General features: G+C 36.2%; 1 long non-coding RNA gene across 2 annotated transcripts in view; it reads right to left on the minus strand.

Annotated features, from left to right (window-relative positions):
* Positions 1–27,163, minus strand: part of LOC144582780 (uncharacterized) — a 387,894-nt gene that overhangs the window by 222,240 nt on the left and 138,491 nt on the right. For both annotated transcript variants that reach the window (XR_013536220.1, XR_013536219.1), the window contains exon 2: positions 26,336–26,402. This is a non-coding gene — a long non-coding RNA (uncharacterized LOC144582780). The remainder of the gene's footprint in view (positions 1–26,335; positions 26,403–27,163) is intronic.

A 27,163-nucleotide genomic window follows, 5' to 3' on the forward strand; every position in this document is an offset into this window, starting at 1 on the left:
TTGATCGAACACAAGAAAGGATATCAGAGATTGAAGATCAACTCAATGAAATAAAGAAGGCAATATTAGAGGGAAAAGAGTGAAACAAATCAACCATTTATTTGAAGAAACTCTAGAAATGCCAAATCAAAGAAATATAAAGATAGCCCACCCAGGTAAGTCATAGCTAAAATGACAAAAAACAATGAGAAGGGGAAAAAACTAAAAATTCTTGGAAATAGATACATGACTTTTTTAAAAAAGCAACAGTGAGACTGAAATGATTTCAAACACCAATGATCGGAGAGAAAGCAGAGAACGCTATCACAGTGCTGAAAGAGGTAACTGCCAACCTATAATTCGTTATCCAGCAAAAGTGTGCTCCATACATAAAAGCAAAATATTTCTCTCAATCAAACATAAACTTATTGCTAGCATATACTGATGAAAACAATCCTATAACGACTTTTTTTAGACTTAAGAAAAATAATTTCAGTCAGAAAACGGTATTGCAGAAAGGAATGAATTGTACTGGAAAAGATAAATACGTTGGCAAATATAGATAAATATAAGATAATAATGTCATAAAAGTTAAAATACTTCGGAATTAATATGCATGACCAAAATAAGTCTGGAAGGGATAAATGAAGTTATTCTAATGTCCTAACATTAGTGAGAAAGTTGTAAAGGTGATTATTTTTATTAGACTATATAAGTCAATAACACTTATTTAATCTCATCAGTAACTTCTGAAAGTACAGTAAAAGAGTGTGTACATGTGTGTGTATGCTGTGTGTATTCAGCAGGGCCATATATAGGAACATGTAAGAGGTATATATAGAGTAAAAGAGTGTGTACATGTGTGTGTATGCTGTGTGTATTCAGCAGGGCCATATATAGGAACATGTAAGAGGTATATATAGAGTAAAAGAGTGTGTACATGTGTGTGTATGCTGTGTGTATTCAGCAGGGCCATATATAGGAACATGTAAGAGGTATATATAGAGTAAAAGAGTGTGTACATGTGTGTGTATGCTGTGTGTATTCAGCAGGGCCATATATAGGAACATGTAAGAGGTATATATAGAGTAAAAGAGTGTGTACATGTGTGTGTATGCTGTGTGTATTCAGCAGGGTCATATATAGGAACATGTAAGAGGTATATATAGAGTAAAAGAGTGTGTACATGTGTGTGTATGCTGTGTATATTCAGCAGGGCCATATATAGGAACATGTAAGAGGTATATATAGCACAAGTTAAACCGAAAGATTTTATTAGCACAGTAGCTTCAAAAGGAAAGGAAAATGCCATAAAACCTGCAGGTAAATTGTAAACAAATTATCGAATGGTAGTTGTTAACCAAATAATTTTTAATTATAGTAAATGTAAATGAACTATCTCAATTAAAGGAGTAAGACTATCTGATTACATCTAGAGAAAAAAATTAAAAGGCTGGTTACAAAATGGATCCAGAGCCAATGTTGTGTCCTATTCTTTCTGCGGCCCTCTCACTTCCACGAGCCTACCCTGATTTTTATCTCTGCTGAAGATGTTCTCAGTTCTCCACTACCTCAATCCAGTAACGCAGCTGCTCTCTGCTACTGGAAACAGAAAAGATGGGGAGTGCTCTAATATTTTTCTAAGCAAGAACTTGCAATTCTTACCTCTCACAGCTGCTATCTTTTGGGAGTAATCTTTCCTGCAGTTTAGGCCAGCTCTTAGTCACTTATCAGCTAATGTCTTCAAATTGTTTTACAGTAAATATTTTGTTTAGATTTTATAATTGTTGTCTACGGGAAGATTTTCCTGGCTGAGACATGACAGTATCATTACTGAATGTAATCTTTAAATAATAAGTTTTAAAAACAACTTTTTTAGTGTGTTGAGAACTGCTACCATGAAGTAAAAGAAACATCATAATATATATAACATAAATAAATAAAAACAACTCTTTCAGGCAAAAACCAATTTATATTAAATTCTGATTTTATAAGTCTCTGTAAATCTTAGTGAACATTTCTTTATATTCAACTCCATTAGTGTTTCTTCTGTAAATAGTCAACTAATGTTCTTTGTTATTTTTTAGATATTTCACAACCATATAAAATATTTAGGATTTACCTCACTTATTTTGAATTTTATTTTTATCATGTTTATTTCATCTTTATTTTGATAAGAATAAATTGTGTATTTTTAGTTAACTTTCATCACGATATTTTTGCCACATTTCCTCCACAGAATTTCTGAATTTTTTAAATATAAGCTATTAATCAATTTAACCCTGGAATAATTTCACTTTACATGCATTATTTTATAAGGAGTTGTTTTATATTTTAACATTTAAACAATCATATTAGTAATACAAGTCAGACTTAACACTATGTTTTCCTGGTTTATCACTTACAGTTTTTAAAATAACATTTCATATTTGTAGTAATTTTTTTGAGAATTTTTGGTTGTCTAGAGTATTTCTTTAAGTAATACATTTCCAACAAAGTACATATGCAGAAACACTGCTGGATAGCTGATAATTTTCCGTTGAATTTCAGTATGAATTAGATGCTTACCTACATATGAATGTTTATGTTCACTATTATTTGTCCCTCAGAAATCCTAGGAGATCATTCATTTCGTTAAGCTTACAAAGAAAAACTTGGTTTCCACTTATGTGTTTGGATGTCAATATTTTCGTTGAATACTTCTATGTCATTTTTTAAAATTTTGTCTTGACCCCATAAGTCTATATACCTGCTATGTAACCATAAAAATTTTATGTAAAAATATAAATAAATTTTACATTAAAATTAGAAATATTTTCTTGAAAAGCAAATTCTTAACCTTGTTATGTTCAGATATCTGTGCAATTTATTTCTAATATTTAGTGATCTCTTATTTACAGATATCACCCCCAATAAAAATGTAAACAACAAAAGTACCTTCCTTCTACTCTGACATACAGAGTTGAAAGGAATCGGAAACTATGAGTAAACGGTTGGGAAGGACATAATAAGCTTTGTGATTTTAGACATTACTCAGAAGAACAAAACCCAAGTTCACACCCTATTAAAGAGTCAATAAGCCCGGAAGTGCCAAATGTGTCAAAGGAAGGTCAGTTAATAGAGATGTACATCAAAGACCAACCGACACTGCTTCCGTATCTTTCAGACTGTTGTCAAACATGTACTATAACTCTTTTCTCCATTTCCCACTGTTGATCAATCTGATTACAGTTTTGTGTTAAGAAATGATTCCAATGGGAAAAATTTTTTTTGCAATATACCCATCTGACAAAGTATTAATATCCAGAATCTACAAAGAACTCTAACAAATTTAAAAGACAAGAACAAATAACCCCACCAAAAAGTGGGAAAAGTATATAAACAGACACTTCTCAAAAGAAGACATTATGCAGCCAACAAACATATGAAGAAAGATCATTATCACTGGTCATTAGAGAGATGCAAATCAAAACCACATTGAGATACCATCGCACGCCAGTTAGAATTGAGATCATTAAAACATCAGGACACAACAGACGCTGGAGAGGATGTGGAGAACTAGGAACACTTTACACTGTTGGTGGTGGTGTAAATTAGTGTAACCATTGTGGAAGACAGTGTAGTGATTTCTCAAGGATCTACAACTAGAAATACCATTTGACCCAGCAATCCTATTACTAGGTATATACTCAAAGGATTTGCACACATGTGTTTATTGCGACACTGTTCACAATAGCAAAGACTTGGAACCAACTCAAATGCCCATCTATGATAGACTGGATAAAGAAAATGTAGCACATTTACACGATGGAATACTATAAAGCCATAAAAAAGAATGAGTTTATGTCCTCTGCAGAAAATTAGACAAAGCTGGAAAGCATTATTCTCAGCAAACTAACACAAGAACAGAAAACCAAACACTGCATGTTTTCACTCATAAGCGGGTGTTGAACAATGAGAACACATGGACACAGGGAGAAGAGCATCACACACTAGGGCCTGTTGTGGGGTGGGGGGCTAGGTGAGGGACAGCAGTGGGTGGGGAGATAGGGGAGGGATAGCATCAGGAAAAATATCTAATGTAGGTGACTGGGTGATGGATGCAACAAACCAAATTGATGCCACATGTACTCCAGAACTTAAAAGTATAATAATAATAAAAAAAGAAATGCATCAAATGTGTTGCTTAGTAAAAAGCTTACTAAAAGTCTAATACAGTGAAATTACAATAAAACAGCAACCATTATTAAAGCAAGATTTGTGTATTCAGTAATTGTATTTCTTTAAGTTTCCAATTTTAAGAAAGACTTTCCAGATAAATTCCAAGTCAAATAACTTTAAATGACACTATTTATTGTGAATCTATGAAGTTGAGCACTTATATTGTTTATATTTTGAAATATCTACTTAGGCCTATCAAAAAGTATTAAAAATACCTTCAAACTTCCTTGTGGGGTTAATCAAAAGTCATATAGAGCTACACAAAGGCTAAGGAAATAATGTTAACTACGATCTGGAGATAAGCATAAGCAACACAGGTTGCTTGCTCTCTGGCCTGTAATGTTTCAGAACTTTATTTTACCCCTTTTTAGTAATGCATCAAAATCTGGAGATAAGAAACAAGAACAGAAAATTTATCTCCATGACATTTTGTCTACAGTACCAATAATGTGCAAGTATTCCTCATTTCTCTTAAGTTCGTGGAATTTATCCCCCCAAATGCTATGACTTCATAAGCATTGTGATACTAATAGACTGTCATTTCCTAGTCATCATTTCCACATTTGAAGTATGACACCTGTTTCTCAATAGCAGGGCAATTATACCCAATTAAATAAGATATATTTTTAAATATAATATAGCTAATATGGCCTTGGGTGCAGAGTTGTTTTTCCCATTTATATTCTGGCAGAAAAGAAGACTAATTGGTACTGAACCTATGTAAAATAATTTGTTTTAAGTTGTAAAAACACTCAATATAATATCTGGCCATCATCCCAGATACTCATGTTTCTAAAGTCAATTGCTATCATTCAAATATGTTGTATAATAATCCTAGATTCCACCAGTGAGACTATTAATAAATTGACTTATTTTTAAATATTATTAGAATTAGAAAAATTCAAATTTAGACTCCTTAGTTAAATGAGTTGTGATGTCTCTGTTTAACCTATTGCAAAAAGTACTTATTTAAATATCAGTTTGCAGAGTTATCTTCTGTAGATTCCCCTGAGGATGTGTTGAGCTTGTGAGAAGTTGCAAGACATAATCTATTAAGATCACTTACATAATGCTTGTATTATTTCTATGCTAAATAACAACTTACCACAAACTTAGTGACTTAAAACGAAACACATTTATTATCTCACAGTTTCTGTGAACGAAGAGTCTAAGTATAACTAATCTGTATCTAATGGCTCCTGTGCTTATGAAGGCTGGAATCAAAGTGCCAGCCAGGCTGGGATTTCATTACAGGCTCAACTGGGGAAAGATCTGTTTCCCAGTTCCCTCTGGTTATTTGTAGAATTTATTTCCTTGTGGCTATTTATAGGATTTATGCAAGCTTGCTTCTTCCAGGCCAGCAAAGAGTGGGGAAAGAGAAAGAGAGAGAAAACTCTAGCAAGATAAGCACTATATGTATTCAAGCACACTTAATCACACATATGCCATTACCTTTGCCACAATCTTCTGCCTATAAACAAGTCAAAATTCCCAACCGCACGCAAGGGAAGACATTACGTAAAGCATGGCTACTGGAAGCTGGGATTCCTGGACCACCTTAAAGGCTGTCCCCCATAGTGCTCAAGTGGGAAATTATTCTGAGCATTTTATTTCTTTGCTGTCTAAATTGAAGTATCTCTGCTTTGCCATATGATTCTTTTAACAAAATTAGAGAGATCAGCAGGAACAGCATATTATTTAAAGAATTTGTTCTGGTTTGCATAATTATGACCTAGTAACTTGAGAATTATAGATACAGCAGCAGTTCTCTGAATAAAGTGGCAGAGAAAATAGTATATAATGAAGTAGAAATATCCTTCAGTGCTTGTCATAGAGTTTGACAATTTTATGCCACAGGAAATATTAATTGGTTAATTGATAAATATATTAAATAAATTGCAAATTTAATTCAGTGTAATTATTAATTGTCCTTGGAGGTAAGTGCATATCTTTCCTTCATTATAAGATTATTTCTGTATTTTATAAATTAATTTACAGCAAACCATGTTGTTAATGCCAGCATAAAACATTTTATAAGACTCTTAACTAATTTTGAAATATTAGAGGTAATCAACAAGTCATATAGGTTACATTTAATGGAAGTAATAATAACGTATCTGACCACTAAACTTATCTGACCAATAACATAGCTGACCACTAAACTTCAAATTTTAGGGAAAATTTGCAGTTAAAATTAATTAAGCTTTTACGAGAAAATTAAGTCTCACATAAGTTTAATGTTATGCTTTTATTGTATTCCATTCTGGGACAAAAATCAAGGAGAAATAATACAGTTGTCTTTTAAACAAAAATGAATGAAGTGATCTAATGTCTATGGATTTATCTTGATTCGAGATATTCAGTGACTTAGGTCTGTGTATTATTCTCTTATACATGGTTAGTATTCAACATCTTGAAAGAGTTTTATAAGCTTTTACTGAAACTTTGTTACTACCCTTTTTATGATTAATAATTGCTAGCAGCTAGATGGAAATTATTAGCATTTCTCTGCTTCATATCATAAAACCAGGAATTAGTCTATGCCACGACACAGCTTGACTTCCTGAGGCAAAGTTTGGCTGGATGGTGCTAAATTTGCTGAAAACAGCAAGCACAGTAAGAAAGGCTTAAGTTCCTTCTCTCTTGCAGTCTCCCTCTAGTACTCTTTTTCATTAGAACATAATGGAAAGTCATATGACAAGGAAAAACATATGATTTTCTAGCCCCAGCTTCCCAAACTGAGTATAAAGATAGTTAGTAGAGGACGATGTGGCCACACTCCTCAGACCAGCAGTTATGAATATTATGAGCAATCTTACCTGTAGTTCCTTCAGAGCTGAACTTGGCTGCTGAAAGCTCCTTCATTCGAGAACATGGCCGTTCCTGGATAGCTCATATCTAATGACTGTTAGCAGTTTATAAAGCCCTCACCATTTGGTTGACTATGAGACAACTGCAATGAGCTCTGTACAACCTAGAGCTCCACAGGGCACTAAGCAGAGTTTCATTATTTCTGTGTTACAATTATTGCGGCTCAACTTCTCCCTTGTACCAACCCTGCCTCCCACCCTTCCTTCTGTCAGTGTTTCTAATATAACCTGCTTGTTACATTCAGTCTCAATGTCTGCTTCTGGAGCACCCAACCAAGGGAAGGTGGGTGTAGAACCGAGACAGTGGCTTGGTAAGCAGTGAAGGCCACCTCTTTGGCTAGTATGCCAACTATATCCTAAGTTTCCTATGACAGTAACAACTTTATACTTTCAGCGAACAATGTCTCCTAATAATTATTCTTTGAACAAATTAAGATATTTCCTCTCCTCCTAAGTGGGGAGACCCAAAGTCCCAGGTCCAGGTCACCTCACTCATTGCTAGATGATAGTCACAGGGTATGTGTCTGGAAGTTGTGAATTATTCCCCAGATTCAGTAGCAGTCCCACCCGAATGTTCTAAAACTAAACACAAAATTATAACGTTAACAACTAGAACAACTCTATTTACGAAACTAAATGGCGGAAGGGGAGAAAAGAAATATCATATTCATTAATTAGAACAAAAGTATGCACATAATAGTAGAAGAAACTATTCATAACTGATACTGCCTTTATTCCTGTATCTAATCATGAGTCTATAACTGAGATGAATAATTTCAATTTCCACTTCCCACTTCCATCTGCGCTACCCATTCCATGATTTCTTTACCTCGGGGGAGACCTCAGCTTTTCCAGAGTCACTCCATAAGATTCTTTATCTTTTGGAGTGGCTCAAACCTTCATTTCTGAATGACCTGACTCCAAAATGATCGTGCCTTTAATGATTGCTACAAGACAAGAAGTAGCAAAAGGCACCCACCGCAGAGAATGCATAGGTCCTCTATTCTATTTCACATTATTTAGCAGCAGCGCAATTTCTCCTTGGTAATTAGGATCAAACACCTCAACCATTATGTTAACCCTCTTCTTTATATATTGGCTCAATGTCAGGAGGAAAAGCAAATGGCTAGGAAGCAGTCTCAACTTCCAATTCAGTGGGATCACTGTTGTGTCCCTTGATGGAAATACTCCTCTCTTGGCAAGCAGGACCTGCAAATCAACAGCTTTCAAAGCTGTGAAACATAAACCAAAAAATTCTGTGAATGGGTTGTTAGGGAGATTAATGAGGGTCAAGCCTTCCATTTCCCTTTCTTGATTTCCAGAACCTCATATTCCAGCTATGGGAGAAATAAATTGATCACTTTTAAGGTAAGAACAAATCTCCTCTGCAGACTCATAAAGCCCCATCAGTTGGTTATTCTCTGTATCATTTTTGTAGCTGCTGAGGTGCTCACACAGACACGAAGATATCTTTGGAAAGCAACTTGAAAATGAGTGCTCTAGGAAATTTGTAAATTGCACTCCATATAACAGAAACCATTGTTTCAAAGTACTGTTTCCCAACTTGTGTCATCATTGTGTCTTACATGACTGCTCCACTAAACTACCAGTCCAGCCAGCAAAACAGTAATGTAATTAGCATAGTTTGAACCCCAACTTTGTAAGGCAGAATATAGAAGAGTGGGTCTAAAGCCAAGAAACAATAGCATATTGACCAGCAACACACCCCTGCAGGAAGGATTCGTGCATACTTTACATGTCTGTAGATTACAACTAGAGTTTGAACTTATTCTAAGTGTTATGATATTAGAAAGTTTCAGGTAGAGCAATGAGAATTGGGTTCCCCTTTTGAAGTACTACTTGAGCTGCTCTGTGGAGAAGAGCTGCTCTCTTCGGATGTGTTAGATAAGGTGGAGAAAGTTAAAGATATTGTGAGGCAGTTATTTTCTGTGATGATTGATATTGAGTCTCAACTTGATTGGATTGAAGGATGCAAAGTATTAACCCAGGTGTGTCTGTAAGGCTGTTGCCAAAGGAGATGAACATTTGAGTCAGTGGCCTGGGAGAGGCAGACTCACCCTCAATCTGGCTGAGCACCATCTAATCAGCTGCCAGTGTGGCCAGAATAAATCAGGCAGAAGAAAGTTGAATGAGCAGACTTCCTGTCTTTCAGTCTTCATCTTTCTTTCTGCTGGATGCTTCCTGCCCTTGAATATCAGACTCTAAGTTCTTCAGCTTTTGAACTCTTGGACTTACACCAGTGATTTGCCAGGGACTGTCAGGCCTTCAGCCACAGACTAAAGGCTTCACTGTCAGCTTCCCTACTTTTGAAGTTTTGGGACTCAGACTGGCTTCGTTGCTCCTCAGCTTGCAGATGGCCTATTGTGGGACTTCACTTTGTGATCCTGTGAGTCAGTACTCCTTAATAAACTCCCCTCCATATATACATTTATCCTGTTAGTTCTGTCCCTCTAGTGAACCCTGACTAACACATTAGCCAGCCAAGAGAAGATTACGAGTAGGCAGTTGGACGACCTGGTGCTCAGTGAAGTGGCCTGCATTACTCATAGAAATTTGTAAGTCACCAATTTATTAAGACTAAATACATAATATTATTTAAGCCAGAGAATGGTTAAGATGACCCCAGGAAGTGTAGCTAGACAAACCGAATGACATAAAGATTAGGTTCTGGAGCTTTCCACTATTTTTAAGTCCAGTAGGAATGTACGCTTCTTGGAGTCTGATTACGTAAAGACTCTGGAGGTGAATTCCTCTAGAACATTGTTTTCAAATATTAATTTTTAAAAATTTCCCAACATAAAATCTGGTAAGAATAGATTATCTCTGGATTAAATTGTGGGCAGTGGGCTCAGTTGTGGCTTCAGTGTCCAGTCTATGTGACACTTCTCAATGTTAGTTGTGGCTCTGAGGCACTCATGTAGACTTGCAGCCATCTGCAGAAAACAGTTTCAAAAATCTTGTTCTAGGCCAGGCACGGTGGCTCACGCCTGTAATCCCAGCATTTTGGGAAGCCGAGGTGGGTGGATCATGAGGTCAAGAGATCCAGACCATCCTGGCCAACATGGTGAAACCCCTGTCTCTACTAAAAATACAAAAATTAGCCGGGCGTGGTGGCACTTGCCTCTGGTCCCAGCTACTCGGGAGGCTGAGGCGGAAGAATCACTTGAACCCAGGAGGCGGAGGTTGCAGTGTGCCGAGATTGCCCCACTGCACTCCAACCTGGCGACAGAGCAAGACTCCGTCTAAAAAAAATAAAATAAAATAAAAATAAAAAATCTTGTTCTAACAGGCAACTAAAAGTTAAGTTTGACCCCCTGTGTAGAATGGACACCTGCCACCAACAATGTGGATGTTGGGACCCAATAATCATTACTGAGTTAATTAACACTTCTGAAATGTCTGTATAAGTGGGAGGCTCAAATTTACTCATATGAAGGGTCTTTTACCTGCTCTGCCCAACTTTTCTCCCTGAATTATTCCCAATAAGTACACTGTCAGGGCTCTGCTAAGAAGCAAAATTGTAGGAATTTTCTTCCAATTATCAATGAAACAGCATATCAAAATTATAGGCTATAGAGAGTTTTTTTTAATCTGTAGCGTATTCTGACAAATTCTATTGATCATCATAAAATACCTTTTCCTGAGAGCCTCTCCAAAGGCATTAAGCATGTCTGAAGCAGTGAAAATACTGCTTTTCAAAGTATTTGAAAATACCAGGATTTGGTATTTTCAAAAACTCCACTGACAATTCCAGAGATCAGCCACATTTGGGACCATTTGTATGTCAGTAAGAGGAATCTTAATGACAGTAAATTTATAGCAGTGTCTCACAGCTGAATTATGTGGTAAATAAAGGGTTTTGGCATATGGTCATAACAAAGAAAATGTCACGATTATTTTACAGTTTGAAATTTTGTACCAGAGAAACAACTGAAGTGAAGACCATTTAATTAATAATAATGTTTAACTAACTGATTATCACCACACTCGGAAAAACGCCTACTGCACTTAGTAGATGTGTCAGTCTTCATAGAGAGCAGCTTGGTTGTCGATGATCACTGCCCACCTGACAAGCCATCCGCTATGAACGTTAGAATGTTTTACTGACACCCTTTGCTGGAAGCATCCAGGACCCAGAAGACTATATGACATCTGGACATCAACGTGGTAAACTGTCAAGGGCTTTCAGTTCGGTCATTGTGACATGATCCTTTTCATGATCCATGCCATTTCCCTCTTATTGCCCAGACAATTCAGCTGCAAGGTTTTGTAATGAACAAACTGTCATTAACATCTTTGTTATGGAAATTTAAAGAACAAAGATATTTGTTAAGTGGTATTTAGATGCAATTTCCCCCAGTTGGCAATCCAGCTGGATAAATAAATATGTTCTACAAACAAGTGGTGAATGTATATGCATTTTTTATTTTTTAAATAAAACAGGTGTTTGTTAAGCACTTAATCATATTTTAACCACGAGTAAGTTTATGCTTTCTGGGAGAATACAGTTTATAGAATCTTGTCTATTACTTTCATTGTTTATGAATATAAGAATTATAATGAAGGTCTTTATAAACTAATACCTTTTGTAGAATAGTTGATACCCCTTTCAAATTCTTATGGAATAAGAGATTTTGTAATACCTCCTAGAGTCACATGCAGTCAGCGAAGAATCAGAGTTACAATGGAAAACATTATTATGGGTCTAGAGCACAAATGTGAAACAATCCCCCACGTCTTACAAAATAGTAATGTCCCATACTCAAAAATGGAATGGTGAGAAACATTTAGAATGTGAAGAACTGTGGGTCTTATTCATACCAATACAGAATCAAACAGAGCAGGCTAACTCTTTCCCCTTCCGCTCTTTTGGGACAGATGACTTTAGGAATAGTAAATCAGGAATTTGACTGTAAAATAACAACAATAATACAATAACAACAAAATAACCACCAATAGTGGCATTCATCATTGAGGAACTTTATATATTCTTATTAAACAGAAGCTACAATGATCATGTTCATTGTAAGCTACAATGGTCATGTTCATTGAACGAATGAACATGATCATTGCAGCATCTGCTTAATAAGAATCTATAAAATATTAGGCAGAGTGTTAACACTTTACATGCTCTTTAAATTTTAATTACATATAATCATCTCAATGGTTCCATAAAGTAGGTATTTTCATCCTTATTTTAAAAAATGGGGAAAATATGGAGTTTGCCTAAGGTAATGCAGCTAGAAAGTGATGGAGTTAGGATCTTAACCCAAGCTTTTCTTAAACTGCATTAGACTCGAAGGTGACTTTGGTCTGGCTGGTATAGCACTGCAATGGACTTTTATTTGTGTATGTTTGAGGCGCTAATTCTCCTGTCTTTGTGTTCCATTGCTCCTCCTTGACTGCCTTGTTTCCTGCTAAGTGCATATTTCATGTAAAGTGTTGTAAAGTGTTAACATAAAGCATGTAAAGTGTTAACACTCTGCCTAAGTATTCATTTTCATTCACTGGGTCATTTTTTTGCTCATATGTTAATTGCATATCTCCAAATTATTTCTCAGTCAGGATTAAAATGTGCATCTTAATTTATCATAACCTTCTTCAGAATAATACTACATCGATTCCACTAAAATATATAACTGCAGAATCCTTCCCTCGTCTATTCTATATGCTATTATTGTTACATATATAACATCTATTTAAAAGTCCAGGTGGGGCACAGTGACTCATGTCTATAATTCCAGCACTTTGGGAGGTCAAGGTAGTGACTTTTATGGCCAAAAGTTCAAGACCATCCTGGGCAACATAGTAATATATGATACACGGTGATTAAAAATATCCCAACATAAAATCTGGTAAGAATAGATTATCTCTGGATTAAGTTATGCTCAGTGGGCTCAGTTGTGGCTTCAGTGTCCCATCTACGTGATACTTCTCAATGTTAGCTGTGGCTCTGAGCCACTCACGTACACTTGCAGCCATTTGCAGAAAACGGTTTGAAAATTCTCATCTTAACAGGCAACTAAAAGTGTTTCTCTGCAAAAGTTAAAAAAATAAGCTGGGCATGGTGACACATATCTGTAGTCCCAGCATCTAGGGAGGTTGACGCAGAAGGATTGCTTAAGCCCAGGAGTTCTAGGTTGTAGTGAGCTGAAATTGCACTACAGAATGAGGCCTTGTCTCAAAATAAATAAATAAGTCCAGTAACTCATTGCCATAATTATTGTTTCATGCAAACTCATGTTTTTAAAGTAGTTTAAAGAAAAAAATAAATAAGACATGTATACAGTTTTTATATTTGCATCCAAGTTTACTATTTTGGGTATTCTTCATTTCCCTCTGCATGTTTCAGTCACCAACTAGAACTGTTCCCTTTCAATCTGAAGATCTCCTCTCAGTACCTTTTTTAAGGTGTGTCCCTAGCAACAGATTCTCCTAGTTCTGTTTTTCTGGTAGTATCTTCATTCGCCTTCATTAAAAAAAAATTATGGAGGTGTATTTTGCTTATCATATAATTCAACCATTACAATTGCACAACTTAAAGTATTTAATGTAAATCTATATTTTTATGCAACTATTACCATAAAACAATTTTGAACATTCTCATCAGCCCAATAAGATCTATTGCGTCCCTTAATTACCTCACTTCTCAACCCAAGCTAAACACTAATCCACTCTCCATCCCCATAGAAATTCATCTACACATTTTATAAAAACGGTATTGTACAACGTCCTCCTATGCGCGCTCTCCTTCCCCAAGCACAATGCCTGTGCGGTCTCTCTGTGTTGTACACACAGCAGCCATTTGTTTTGCACTTTGCTGAGCATTCGTACTGCGGAGATACACCATACTCTGTCCATCAACCCACCAGTCAATGACAGCTAGGATTGGGATCCCTGCTCACCATGAACAAGGCTATTGAGAACATTTATATACAAATCTTTATGTGGATGTATATTTTAATTTCTCCTGACTAAACATATCCAAGAGTGACACTACTGGGTTACATAATAAGTTTATTTTTAGCTTTCTATGAAAAATGTCAAACAAATTTCTAAAGTGTTCATGTCTGTCCACTTTTCTGCCAGAAGTGCATGAGGATTTTCACTTCTCCACGTCTCCACAAATAGTTGTGATAACTTTGTTTTTTAATTAACGTCATTCAAACAGGTACAAAATAATATTCTGGTATGGTTCCCACTTGCACTTTCCCAATGACAAATAAAGATCAGCACCTTTTCAGAGCCCATTAGCTGCTCATCTGTCTGCTTTGGTGACATGTCTATATAAATCCACTGCCCATTTTTTGACTGGGCTGTTTCATATTTTGAAATTTCTTGAAACTTACTTTGAGGTGTAAGTTTCTTTGTATATTCTGGATGTGAGTATTTTATCAGATACGAATTTTACAAATATTTTTCCCAGTCTGTTCCTAAATTTTTATTAGTATCTTTTGAACACAAAAGTATTGAATTTTGATAAGATTCAATGTATTTATTTTTATGGCCCATGCTTTTAGATAAAGGGTTGAAGATTTTCTCCTATAGTAACTTTTAAAAGTAATATCATTTACTTTAAAGTCTATGATCCATTCTGAGTTAATTTTTGTATAAGGTTCTTTTTTCATACAGATATCGAATTGTTCCATCACCCTTTATTAAATTGGTATCATTGGTCTTGATTGACAGACTGCCTGAGTTTATTTAGGCTGCTATAACAAAAATATCAGTGTACACACATGGCAGTAACGATCTTGCATGTTCTTCACATGTACCCCAAAACTTAAAATGCAACAAAAAAAGTAAATTAAAAAGAAATATAGTGAAAAACAACAATAAATACATAGTTCTTACGATTCTGGAGGCTAAGTCTAAGGTAAAAACACTGGCATATTTGGTGACTGGTGAGGGCTCACTACCTGGTTCTTAAACAACCTTCCTCTTCTCACTGTGTCATCACATGGCAGTAGGGCTGAAAGAGCTCTCTAGGATCTGTTTATACGTGTGTGTATATAAATGTGTGTGTGTGTGTGTGTGTATGTGTGTGTATACATATATATACACATATACATATTTATTTATTTATTTATTTTTGGAGACAGGATCTCACTCTGTTACCCAGGCTGGAGTGCAGTGGCACGATGTCAGCTCACTGCAACCTCTGCCTCCTGGGTTCAAGCAACTCACCTGCCTCAGGCTCCAGAGTAGCTAAGACTACAAGCACATGCCACCAGGTCCAGATAATTTTTGTATTTTTAGGAGAGGGTTTCACCATGTTGGCCAGTATGGTCTCAATCTCTTGACCTCATGATCTGCCTGCTGGCCTCAGCCTCCCAAAGTGTAGGGATTACAGGCATGAGCCACCTTGCTGGCCTGGGGTCTCATTTATAAGGTCACTAATCCCATTTACAAGGATTCCACTCTCATGGCATAATCACCTTCTAAAGACTCCACTTCCACCAGCACATCGTAAAGCTTATCCATCATGATCAAGTCGGCTTTATCCCTGGGATTCAAGGCTGGTTCAACATATGCAAATCTATAAACATAATCCATCACATAACAGAACCAAATACAAAAACCACATGATTATCTCAACAGAAGCAAAAAAGGCCTTCCACAAAATTCAACAGCCCTTTATGCTCAAAACTCTCAATAAACTAGGTATCGATGGATCATATCTCAAAATAATAAGAGCTATTTTTGACAAACCCACAGCCAATATCATACTGAATGGGCAAAAACTGGAAGCATTCCCTTTGAAAACTTGCAGAAGACAAGGATGCCCTCTCTTACCACTCCTATTCAACATAGTATTAGAAGTTCCGGCTAGGGCCATCAGGCAAGAGAAAGAAATAAAGTGGATTCAAATAGGAAGAGAGGATGTCACATTGTCCCTGTTTGCAGGTGACATGATTGTATATTTAGAAAACCCCATCATCTCAACCCAAAATCTCCTTAAGCTGATAAGCAACTTCAGCAAAGTCCCAGAATACAAAATCAATGTGCAGAAATCACAAGCATTCCTATATATCAATAAGAGACAAACGGCCAAATCATGAGTGAACTACCATTCACAATTGCTACAAAGAGAATAAAATACCTAGGAATACAACTACAAAGGGATGTGAAGGACCTCTTCAAGGAGAACTACAAACCACTGCTCAAGGAAATAAGAGAGGACACAAACAGATGGAAAAACATTCCATGCTCATGGTTAGGAAGAATCAATATCGTGAAAATGGCCACACTGCCCAAAGTAATTTATAGATTCAATGCTATCCCCATCAAGCTACCAATGACTTTGTTCACAGAATTGGAAAAAAACACCTTAAACTTCATACAGAGCCAAAAAAGAACCCGAATAGCCAAGGCTACCTGACTTCAAACTATATTACAAGACTTCTGTAATTTAAACAGCATAGTACTGGTTCCAAAACAGAGAAATAGACCAATGGAACAGAATAGAGGCCTCAGAGAAAATGCCACAAAACTACAACCATCTGTTCTTTGACAAACCTGACAAAAACAAGCAATGGGGAAAGGACTCCCTATTTAATAAATGGTGTTGGGAAAACCGGCTGGCCATGTGCAGAAAGCTGAAACTGGTTCCCTTCCTTACACGTTTTACAAAAATTAACTCTAGATGGATTAAAGATTTAAACATGAGATCTAACACCATAAAAAGTTTAGAAGAAAATCTAGTCAATACTATTCAGGACATAGGGATGGGCAAGGACTTCATGACTAAAACACCAAAAGAAATGGCACCAAAGGCCAAAATAGACAAATGGGATCTAATTAAACTAAAGAGCTTCTGCACAGCAAAAGAAACTATCAATAGAGTGAACTGACAATCAACAGAATGGAAAAGAATTGTTGCAATCTACCCATCTGAGAAAGGGCTAATATCCAGAATCTACAGAGAACTTAAAACATTTACAAGAAGAAAACAAACAACCCCATCAAAAAGTGGGCAAAGGATATGAACAGACCCTTTTCAAAAGGAGACATTTATGCAGCCAACAAACATGAAAAAAAGCTCATCATCACTGGTATTAGAGAAATGCAAATCAAAACCACATTGACACACCACCTCAAGCCAGTTAGAGTGGCAATCATTAAAAAATCAGGAGATAACAGATGCTGGAGAGGATGTGGAGAAATAGGAATGCTTTTACACTGTTGTGGGAGTGTAAATCAATTCAACCATTGTGGAAGACAGTGTGGTGATTCCTTAAGGATCTACAACTAGAGATACCATTTGACCCAGCAATCCCATTACTGGGTATATACTCAAAGGATTATAAATCATTCTATTATATAGACACATGCACACGAATGTTTACTGCAGCGCTGTTCACAATAGCAAAGACTTGGAACCAATTCAAATGCCCATAGACTGGATATAGAAAACATGGCACATACACACCATCGAATACTATGCAGCCATAAAAAAGGATGAGTTCATGTCCTTTGCAGGGACATGTATTCTCAACAAACTAACAAAAGAACAGAAAACCAAACATCATGTTCTCACTCATAAGTGGGTGTTGAACAATGAGAACACATGGACACAGGGAGGGAAGCATCACACACGGGAGTCTGGGGGGTGGAAGCTAGGGGAGAAAAAGCAGAGGGTGGGGAGATTGGGGAGGAATAGCATTAGGAGAAATGCCGAATGTAGATGATGGGGCAATGAATGCAGCAATCCACCACCATGGCACGTGTATACCTACGTAGCAAACCTGCAAGATCTGCACATATAACCCAGAACTTAAAGTATAATAAATTTCAAAAAACAAAACAAACTTATATTTTTAGAAGTTTTTAAAAACCCCACCCACCTCTTTATGCCAACACATTGGGGTTAGATTTTCAACATGTGAATTTTGGAGACACACAAATATCCAGTCCATAACACAGGTTATAATAATTTTCTCTTGTTGCTGCAACAAATTACCACAAATTTAGTGATTTAAAGCTTGACAAATGTATTATCTTACACTTGTATGGGTAAGAAGTTTCATACAGGTCTCAGTGGTCTAAAGTCAAGGTTGTTAGCAGGGTCAAGTTCCTTCCGCAGGCTCTGGCAAAGAATATTTTTTATGTCCATCCAAGATCTTAGAGCCCTTGGCTCATGGTCCCCTTTCTCCATCTTTGAAGCCAAAACTGTCAAGTGACTTTTTCTGAGACCACATTGTTCTAACCTTCATTTCTGTCCTGTTTTCCGCTTTTAAGGACCCTTGTGATTACATGAGCTCACTGTTATATCGTTTAGTTCCACTATTTTTAAGGCCAGTTGATAAACTTAATTTTGTCTGTACTTTTAGTTCTGTTTTCCCATGTAGCATTACACATGAGCATCAAGGATTAGAACAGGCACAGTAGAGGTGATCAAACACGCACAGATTTTTTTCTTTCAGCACTTTGATTATGTCATGTCACTGCCTTTTGGCCTCCATTGTTACTGACGAGAAGTCAGGCACTAATCACACTGATGCTCACCTGTATGTTATGAGACAATTAAGGCCACCTTTTTTTTTTTTTTTTTTTTTTTTGCTGCTTTCAAGGTTTTCTCTTAGTCTTTGCATTTCAACAGAATGATTGTGATGTATCTAGGTGTACATGTCTTTGTGTATAATCTACTCGTGTTTCTTAATGCTTTGCAGATATGTAAATTGATGCTTCCAAGAACTTTGGAAAGTCTTAATTATTTCTCAAATATTTTTTCATTCTCTCTTACCTTAGTATATACGTGTTGGCAAATTGGGTGTTATCTCATAGGTCTCTGAGACTCTGTTTATTGCTCTTTAATAGTTTTCTTTTAGTTCTTTTGACTGGATAATTTTACTGCTTTCTTTCCCCAAATCAAAGCTGCACTGAATTGCTCAAGTGAATATTTTATTTTGGTTATTGTCATTTTCAAATTGGCAGCTTCATTTTTTCTTTTACATAATGTTTATCTGCAACTTCTGAATCTCTGTTCGTTTATTGTTATCTTGTTTTTCTTTAATCCTTTAAGCATGATTCTTTTATTTCTTTGAACATGTTTAAAACAGCCATTTTAAGCTCTTTTTCTACGAAATCTAACATTTTTAAATGAAACATTATAGTTTATATTGACTTTTTCTACTTTCTCATGATAGTGTGAAGACTATTTTTAATTGACTTTTTTCTTTTCATATTGGCCACACTTTTCTGTTTTCATTTTTGTTTTGCATCTCTTCTTGGTTTTGTTGAAAACTAGATGTTTTAAACATTATACTCTTGCAATTCCAGTTTCTAATCGTTTCTCATAAAGATTGTTGTTGCTGTTTTTGTTTTCTTTTTTGCTTTTTAGTATGTTTTCTTTTTTTTTTTTGAGATGGAGTTTCGCTCTTGTTACCCAGGCTGGAGTGCAATGGCGCGATCTCAGCTCACTGCAACCTCCGCTTCCTGAGTTCAGGCAATTGTCCTGCCTCAGCCTCCTGAGTAGCTGGGATTACAGGCACGCGCCACCATGCCCAGCTAATTTTTTGTATTTTTAGTAGAGACGGGGTTTCACCATGTTGACCAGGATGGTCTCGATCTCTTGACCTTGTGATCCACCTGCCTCGGCCTTCCCAAAGTGCTGGGATTACGGGTTGAGCAACCATGCCCGGCCTCTGCTTTTGTTTTATAACTTGCCTAGATTAATCCTTTGACATCTGTTTCCACTGCGGTGTGCAGCCACTAATACTATCTCTGCTCAATTTATAAATATATTCTTGTTTTTATTTTTAGACCTGGCTTCTTAGAGGTCACTGCTGTGCTTCTAGTGTCACTCAATGACTGTATAGAGGGTATGCTCAACCAACACAGTGCAAGATTTACTCCTTCTGTTGATCTATATGTTGGTAGGAGAACATATTAAAAATTCAGATCATTTTTAAATGTATCCTTTCCGTTCATGCTGGTATTTTGTGCACACATCTGAAAAACTGGTCAGGAACTCCTTGTTCGCACAACCTCAGTATAAAGACTTTTTGGTTCTCCACGTGTACCCCTATCTGACATTGTAACTTTGAGCAGCATTGTTCCTGCCTATTGGTCGGTCACCTATGCTCCAAATTAAGTTACGTACTTGCAAGGATGGCAGTGAAAATAATGGATCTCATAGCCTGCCCTATGCAGGCAGGTGTTAAAAGAAATACTTTAGACAAATTAAATTTAACAGCATTTGTATGAGCAAAGAAATGATCAATGAGTTTGACAGCACACTAAATCGGTAAAGGTCTAGAGAGCTCCACGCTGCAAAGTGGGCAGGCAGTATTCATAGTAAGAAAAAGGAAGTGGCTCGATGTTCAACTCCCACTTATGAGTGAACATGCAGTGTTTGCTTTTCTATCCCTTTGTTTGCTTGCTGAGAATAATGGCTTCCAGTTTCATCCATGTTCCTGCAAAGGACATGATCTCTTTTTTTTTTTTAATGGTTGCAGAGTATTGCATGGGGTATATGTGCCACATTTTCCTTATCCAGTCTATCATTGATGAGCATTTGGGTTGATGAGAACAAATGGACACAGGGAGGGGAACAACACACATTTGGGCCTGTCTGGAGGTTGGAGGAATGGGGAGGTAGAGCATGAGGACAAATACCTAATGCATGTGGGGCTTAAAACCTAGATGATAGGTTAACAGGTGCAGCAAACCACCATGGCACATGTCTACCTATGTAACCTGTACATTTTGTACTTGTCTTCCAGAACTTAAAGTAAAATTTTTAAAATCTGCTTTTACAAAAAGGAAACAAAAAGGAAGTGGCATATAGAAGGAGCCTGGTTTGTCATAGCTTAGCATTTACTTTAGGTGAACATGGCTGAGAATTTTGCAGCCTGTGATTGGCTGAAAGTTCAGCTTCTACAATTGATTGAGACTCAGTTGCCTGTTATTCTCAAGTTACACTGTAGAATGTTTACCTATTAAGTTAGGCTACGATTCCCTACAAATGGAGGCCACATTAAGCCAAAATTCAGTCAAACAATTTCCTCCCTTTTAGGCAGCCTCTAAATTTTGCAAGATCGACCAAAACCTTGGGCACTGACACCAGTTTCTGCCACTATCAAAATTAACTTGCTTAATCTCACTATGAAATTCACAATTCACTAATGTCAAATTAGTTAAATGATGTTTTCTGCTTCATTCATGTTATTCTAATCATAATGAGATCATCTGATGTTCAAAGGATGACTGCACACAAGCATTTAGGATTCTTGAGGGGTTACAACACATCAGGGAGACTATGATGATGACTATTAACTGGAAGATAATGCCCAGAAACTCAAGTGCATCCCTTAACAAAAGACTTCATGACCCGAACTGAAAAAAAAAGAATAATAATTTAGTACATAAATACAGTTCAATAATATTTATGCCCCATTGATCATGCTCTTTGTTTGGGGCATGATGGCAATTAAGGACGATATTTTGCTGTAAAATGGCCTGATTTTAAAAGGTACCAATTTTTGGTCATTGCCCTAGTAACACAAGGTATGCTAACCCGGAGACCCACTAAGAGGTGAAAATTAGAAAACTTTGGAAGGGTCAACCTTGTCATCCTCCATTTAGGATGCTTGCAAGGCAGCTGTCATCTGCTCTCATACACATATCATGTGTTTCTTTCCCGTGAGAAATTTCCTTAATGTATTTGGTGACTGTTTAGAGAAATAGCAGTAGCAGTCACCTTTGAAATAAAACTTCTTGCAGTAGTAAAATCAAGGGAAAGGTAAGTGCAATTTCAAATTCAGTTTTGTTCAAAACAGTACACAAAACCCCAACATGAGCTAGAAGATATCTAAAGCTGTGTGATTTTCCATTAAGTGATTTTGTTGAGCACAAATGTTCTCATTCACCTTTCAGAGAGGGGCTTCTACCCATCTAAACTCTGGCAGATCTGATTTGCTAGAAAATCTAAGATTTTCCCCAATGTATAGATTAGCTTGAAATTCTATTGCAGCCATCACGTCACCTTCATGAAGAGTGAGCCCCAAAATCTCCATTGAAATCTTTACTCAGTGGACTCTGACTTATGTTTTTCTATTTCAAGGTTTATACTAATTTTGGGTTACTGACCACTTTCACCTCTGATTATGAGAGGTATTACTAAGACTTTCAGAGGAAGCCATTCGGAAGGCAGGAGTGAGCCAGGTCAAACAGGAAGATCCAAGCCAGTGAGTAGGCATAAAAGAATAAGCAGATTCTCTGCATACTCGATATAGGCCCTCGGGAGCTGGAAAAGAGGGCCATCTAGTGGGGTTTGAACAGAGGTCAGTTAAATTCATCCACACATAAGTCTGCAGAGCTTCTGAACAAGGCCTAGTGGGAACTTACTTTTTTGCGGTCTTTTTGTACAGACCGAAAGGGTCAGTAGCCACATTTAGAGACCTTACTAGATTTAAATAAGTAACATTATACAACCAATTATGCATAATTTCATAGGTGATCTTTAAGTCTTGATTACATGATGTCTGAAAGATAATATACATTTTGCTGCCATCACTAGTACAGATTTTCTGTTCGACGGCAATTAGAATATTAATTGCAAAGGTACGGGTACTATGTCAGTGAATTTTAAAAGACAATTAGCAATGATGTCTAGAATATCAAGGATAACTTTTCACTCTACTTTTGCTGATTCAGAGTGACTCGGACTCTCATTGGGAACACAGAGAGGCAATGGCATTGATGAGTAAAATGTTTCCTGATTTGGGGGCATTAACCTATAAATTCAACAAAATCTCCAGTTTATTGTTAGAGCATAAGCCTTAGCGAAAGCCATGCACTGGTTATAGTCCCATGCATTTTCTCGTAAGGAAAGGGAAGGGATGAGAACAACAAAAACGGGGAAAGAAGGAATGAAGGTGCGACTGCCATGATGGAAGAGAAGTCTTGATGTGGGATCCTGGGAAGCTGCCAATACCTAGGATGTCATCTGCTTCAGAGGAAAAGCTTCGCTGGTTGGTCTTACTTTAGCGTATACAATAGGCATATCATTTAGGAATCTGGAGCAGTTATTTTGAGATCAGAGATGCAGAACTAAGTCTCCAGGCCTTAGAGTTCTGCTGCAGAGAAGAACTCGATATGGTCTCTTCAAACAGAGTTCAGGAGAGTCTTTATCTGGTGTTGCTTCCTAAAGATCTAATATCTGGGTTTTAGATCTGGTCATCATCGGTAGATGGGTCACAAAAATGTTCTTTTACTTTGTGGAAATATGCTCTGGTGTAATGCATTAAAGCTCTGAACTACTGAATTGTGGCAAAGTTTTTAAGTGTGGGAAACATGTAAAGTTCTACGATTAGGGGTACAGGCCTTCCAGTAACTACTTCAGAAATGGTCAACCTATGTTTTCCAGTCAGAGCAGATCTGATTGCCATCAATCAGCAATCTCTTTACCCAAGGCAAGTCAACCAATTCAGTTCACTCTGCTTAATGCCCTTGCATTTATAATAACTTATTTAACTATTTTACAACTTTCCCAATGAAACAAGTAACTCCATCACTGGAAATTTTATGAGGAAAGTGTGTCCCACAAGGAAAAAACATTTTCCGATAACATTTTAGCTATTATAGCATCAGCCTTTAGCATGGGAGGGCTTCGATACAAGCAGAAAACATGCATGAAAGATCCATCTGTAAGTATTCACATAGCCCAGCAGGTACTGAAAATATGTCACCGGAGATTTTTGTTGTCTTAGCAGAATTACCAATTTGATAATCCAAACGTTGGTGATAAATTATTTTAGTTAACTTAGAATAGTCCACGAATTTTTGCATAATTTAGGTCATTTTATCTCTACCATGATAAGTCACTGAGTGCAGAGCATTTGTTAACAGAAAGTTTAAGAATTCAGAAAGGACAAAATAATCATTCCTGCTCTCCGTGAATCCACGTTTAACATTAGAATTACGTCCTCATAAACACTAATTTTTTTTTCCATTTCAGGTGTATAGCACTGTTTCTTATAATGTTATTATAAGTAATTTGAATTGATGCATTCTTATGGAGTTCATTCAAATTTCATAACTCAATAATTTCAGTAGTGGCTGACATGAAAATATGTGAAATTATTTCTTAGGTATTTAATTAATTCTTATTCTGCTTGATGTTGGGTTAGCAATTTTATGGATAATCAGTTTCCTCTTTAGAGATCTAGAAATTCTTACTCAGTCTAATGATAAGACCTTAAAGTTATCAGACGCTTGTACTTGTTATCATTCCTTCCATGAATTTCTTTGAAGATAAAGCACTTTAGGTTTATAGCCACTCAAGAAAGTATTAGAATAAGCAAATAAGCATCTGTTAATGACAACATTTAAAATAGCTATAATTTAAGATCTGATGAGGGAGTAGTATTATTATAATGATGCAACTGACGAGGAAGTTTGGTTAGTTCCGCGGCACACAACATTTTAAGATAATCACCAGAATGATGACTGACGGTGTACACCAGAACTATTTCTTACAATTTCTGAAATAAATATTAACAAAACATCCAAACACATATAACATGAAGGTTTAGCATTACTTATTAATAATGCTTCCCACATAATTTAATATATCAAATAAGCCCAATCAGTTTAATGTATCTCTTTTATAGAAGAATATATCAAAGGGCTCATCTAGAAAAATTCTAAGGTTACTCTGAGGTCAAGAAAAATACCTAATTTAGAATTTGATTTTTGGAAAGTTTATCAAACAGTTAAAACACCTGACAAAATAGAATCTCAGGTTACTGTGAACAGCAGTAATTAATTTAATCCAGGTCATAATAATTAAGTCTGCAAAAGGAAATAAATTTACAGTTGAAGAAAACTTAGCTCTTGTAATAAAGAGGACTCAGTTTTTCAAGTGAATAAAAATATAATAAAAACAACACAAAGCACAGGAAATTAACTTGGTAAAACATAAAATCTTTGTTTTCTAGGTCAATTATCTAGAAAGCAAACCTTTTACAATTTTCTACTGAGAGAAGACTAATACTCTAAGAAATCATGTTGTTTTAATAAAGAGAACCAAGTTCTACTTTTGCATCAGCATACTTTTAATATTAATGTTCGTTTTTTAGAAAAACTTGTAATTCCCATCTAATCGTAGCCAGCTTGATCACGCATAAAACTTCTTCACAAGATTCATCTTCCACACACCTACAACTTTCACATCCATTCAGATTTTGTCCTATATGTTTTCTCTCCACATTTTGAAACAATATGTCATTCTATTTTAGAATAAAAACTACCCCTTTTTTCTTGCCAAAACAAAACATCCTCATACTCTACAGCTTGTCCTTACTGTGAGCACGTCTTAACTTTCTTGAATATTGCTGCATAGAGTTGTTTTCCTTATTCCATTTCTAGTAATTTTAGGTACATGTAGTAGTTAGAAATCATATTTCTTAGTGCAAGCAATTGTGAACTCTCTGTCACAGCAACAACCTATAGATTGGCAAATATATGAATAATTATTTCTAGAAGCATGTGGTTTTTCATAGCACAGTTTGTCAATGTGGAAAATAACCTATCTACTATTGGTTCCAAAACTTTCTAATGTCTCTGTAATAAGGAACTGAAGATGAAGCAAAATTTCATCTCTATCCTCTAATGTGTTTTTGGTTTGCTCGTTGGTTTGTTGGTTTGGGCTAGGACTGAGAGTTAAAATCTTGTTTGTAAAGATTTTCCTCAGCCTCAGCTTTTCATTCTTGATAAGAACATTAAAACCTTCTGATATTGAAAAAACATATTTACATGGAAAATTACATCTCTTTAACTCAATTATTTTTAGCAATTATGTTTGGATTCCTTATAAAAATAAGATACTAAGTCATCAGAAGACAAACACACATACGTATCATACATACAGATATATGAACAAATAGAAACAGATCTTATAGCTTGCACTCTAATATTTTAGCCATGTTCCAGTTACAACAATGTAAGCTACTAATTTTTGTATATAGAGTTATCCGATGTTCCAGAAAGTGGCATCCCAGACTCTTTAAATTTGAAAAAACTAATTATCAAATTGGACATACCTGATGCCTCTAACTGGATACAATCTAGTGAGTTCTTGTATCCAGTTCAGTCCTAGACCAAGTCCAGTAAATATTGATCAAATAAAGTCAGAGAGCTCGAAACACAAATTTATAAAGCTCAAATCCAGGAGAGAACTCACCTATTACCTCAGTTTCTGTGAGAAATAAATGGAAACAATGAGCCCTAATGAGTACCTGCTGGTTACTTGGTGCTCCTGGGAGTCACTGGAGTCCCACTTTGAATACCACTTCTGACAGCAATCTGTTAGGAAAAAAAAACAAAACTTTATGTTTGTTGGTTTACAGTCTGTTTTGTCAGAAATGGATTGCAACTCCTGCTTTTTTCTGTTTTCGATTCGCTTGGTAAATTTCCTCCATCACTTTATTTTGAGCCTATGTGTATCTTTGCACATGAGATGAGTCTCTTAAAGACAGCATACTGATGGGTCTTGGCTCTTTATCCAGCTTGCCATTCTATGTCTTTTAATTAAGGCATTTAGCACATTTTCATTTAAGGTTAGTATTGTTATGGTGGTTTTAATCCTGTCATCTTGATGCTAGATGGTTATTTTGTAATTTCCTAAGTGATAGAAGCAACGAAGGTAAAAGAGCCATCTTTCATTATTTATAAGAAGCCCATTCAACCACACCTGAGTTTGTGTTAATGAGGTAGGATTTGGAAATTCCCAAGATAATCACAGGTTGCAGGGACTTGGTTGCAAGATTAATCAACTACGTGACTAGATAACTGAAAATTTCAGTACCAACAGGGCTTTGTGGAAAGGAGATGGACTAACAGTTGAGTTGATAACCAATAGCCAATAATTTAATCAATCAAGTATGCATACATAATAAAGCCTCCAAAATGCGCTAAAATAAAAGGGTTTGTGGAGCTTCTGGGTTACTAAGAGCTAGAAGCTGGTGCACCCAGAGAGGGCATGGAAGCTCTGTGTTCCTTTCTTCATATGGATCTATGTTTCTTTTCCATATGACTGTCCTCTATGTTATATCCTTTGATAATAT

This window comes from Callithrix jacchus, chromosome 5 (genome assembly GCF_049354715.1).
Source record: "Callithrix jacchus isolate 240 chromosome 5, calJac240_pri, whole genome shotgun sequence".
NCBI lineage: Eukaryota > Metazoa > Chordata > Mammalia > Primates > Cebidae > Callithrix > Callithrix jacchus.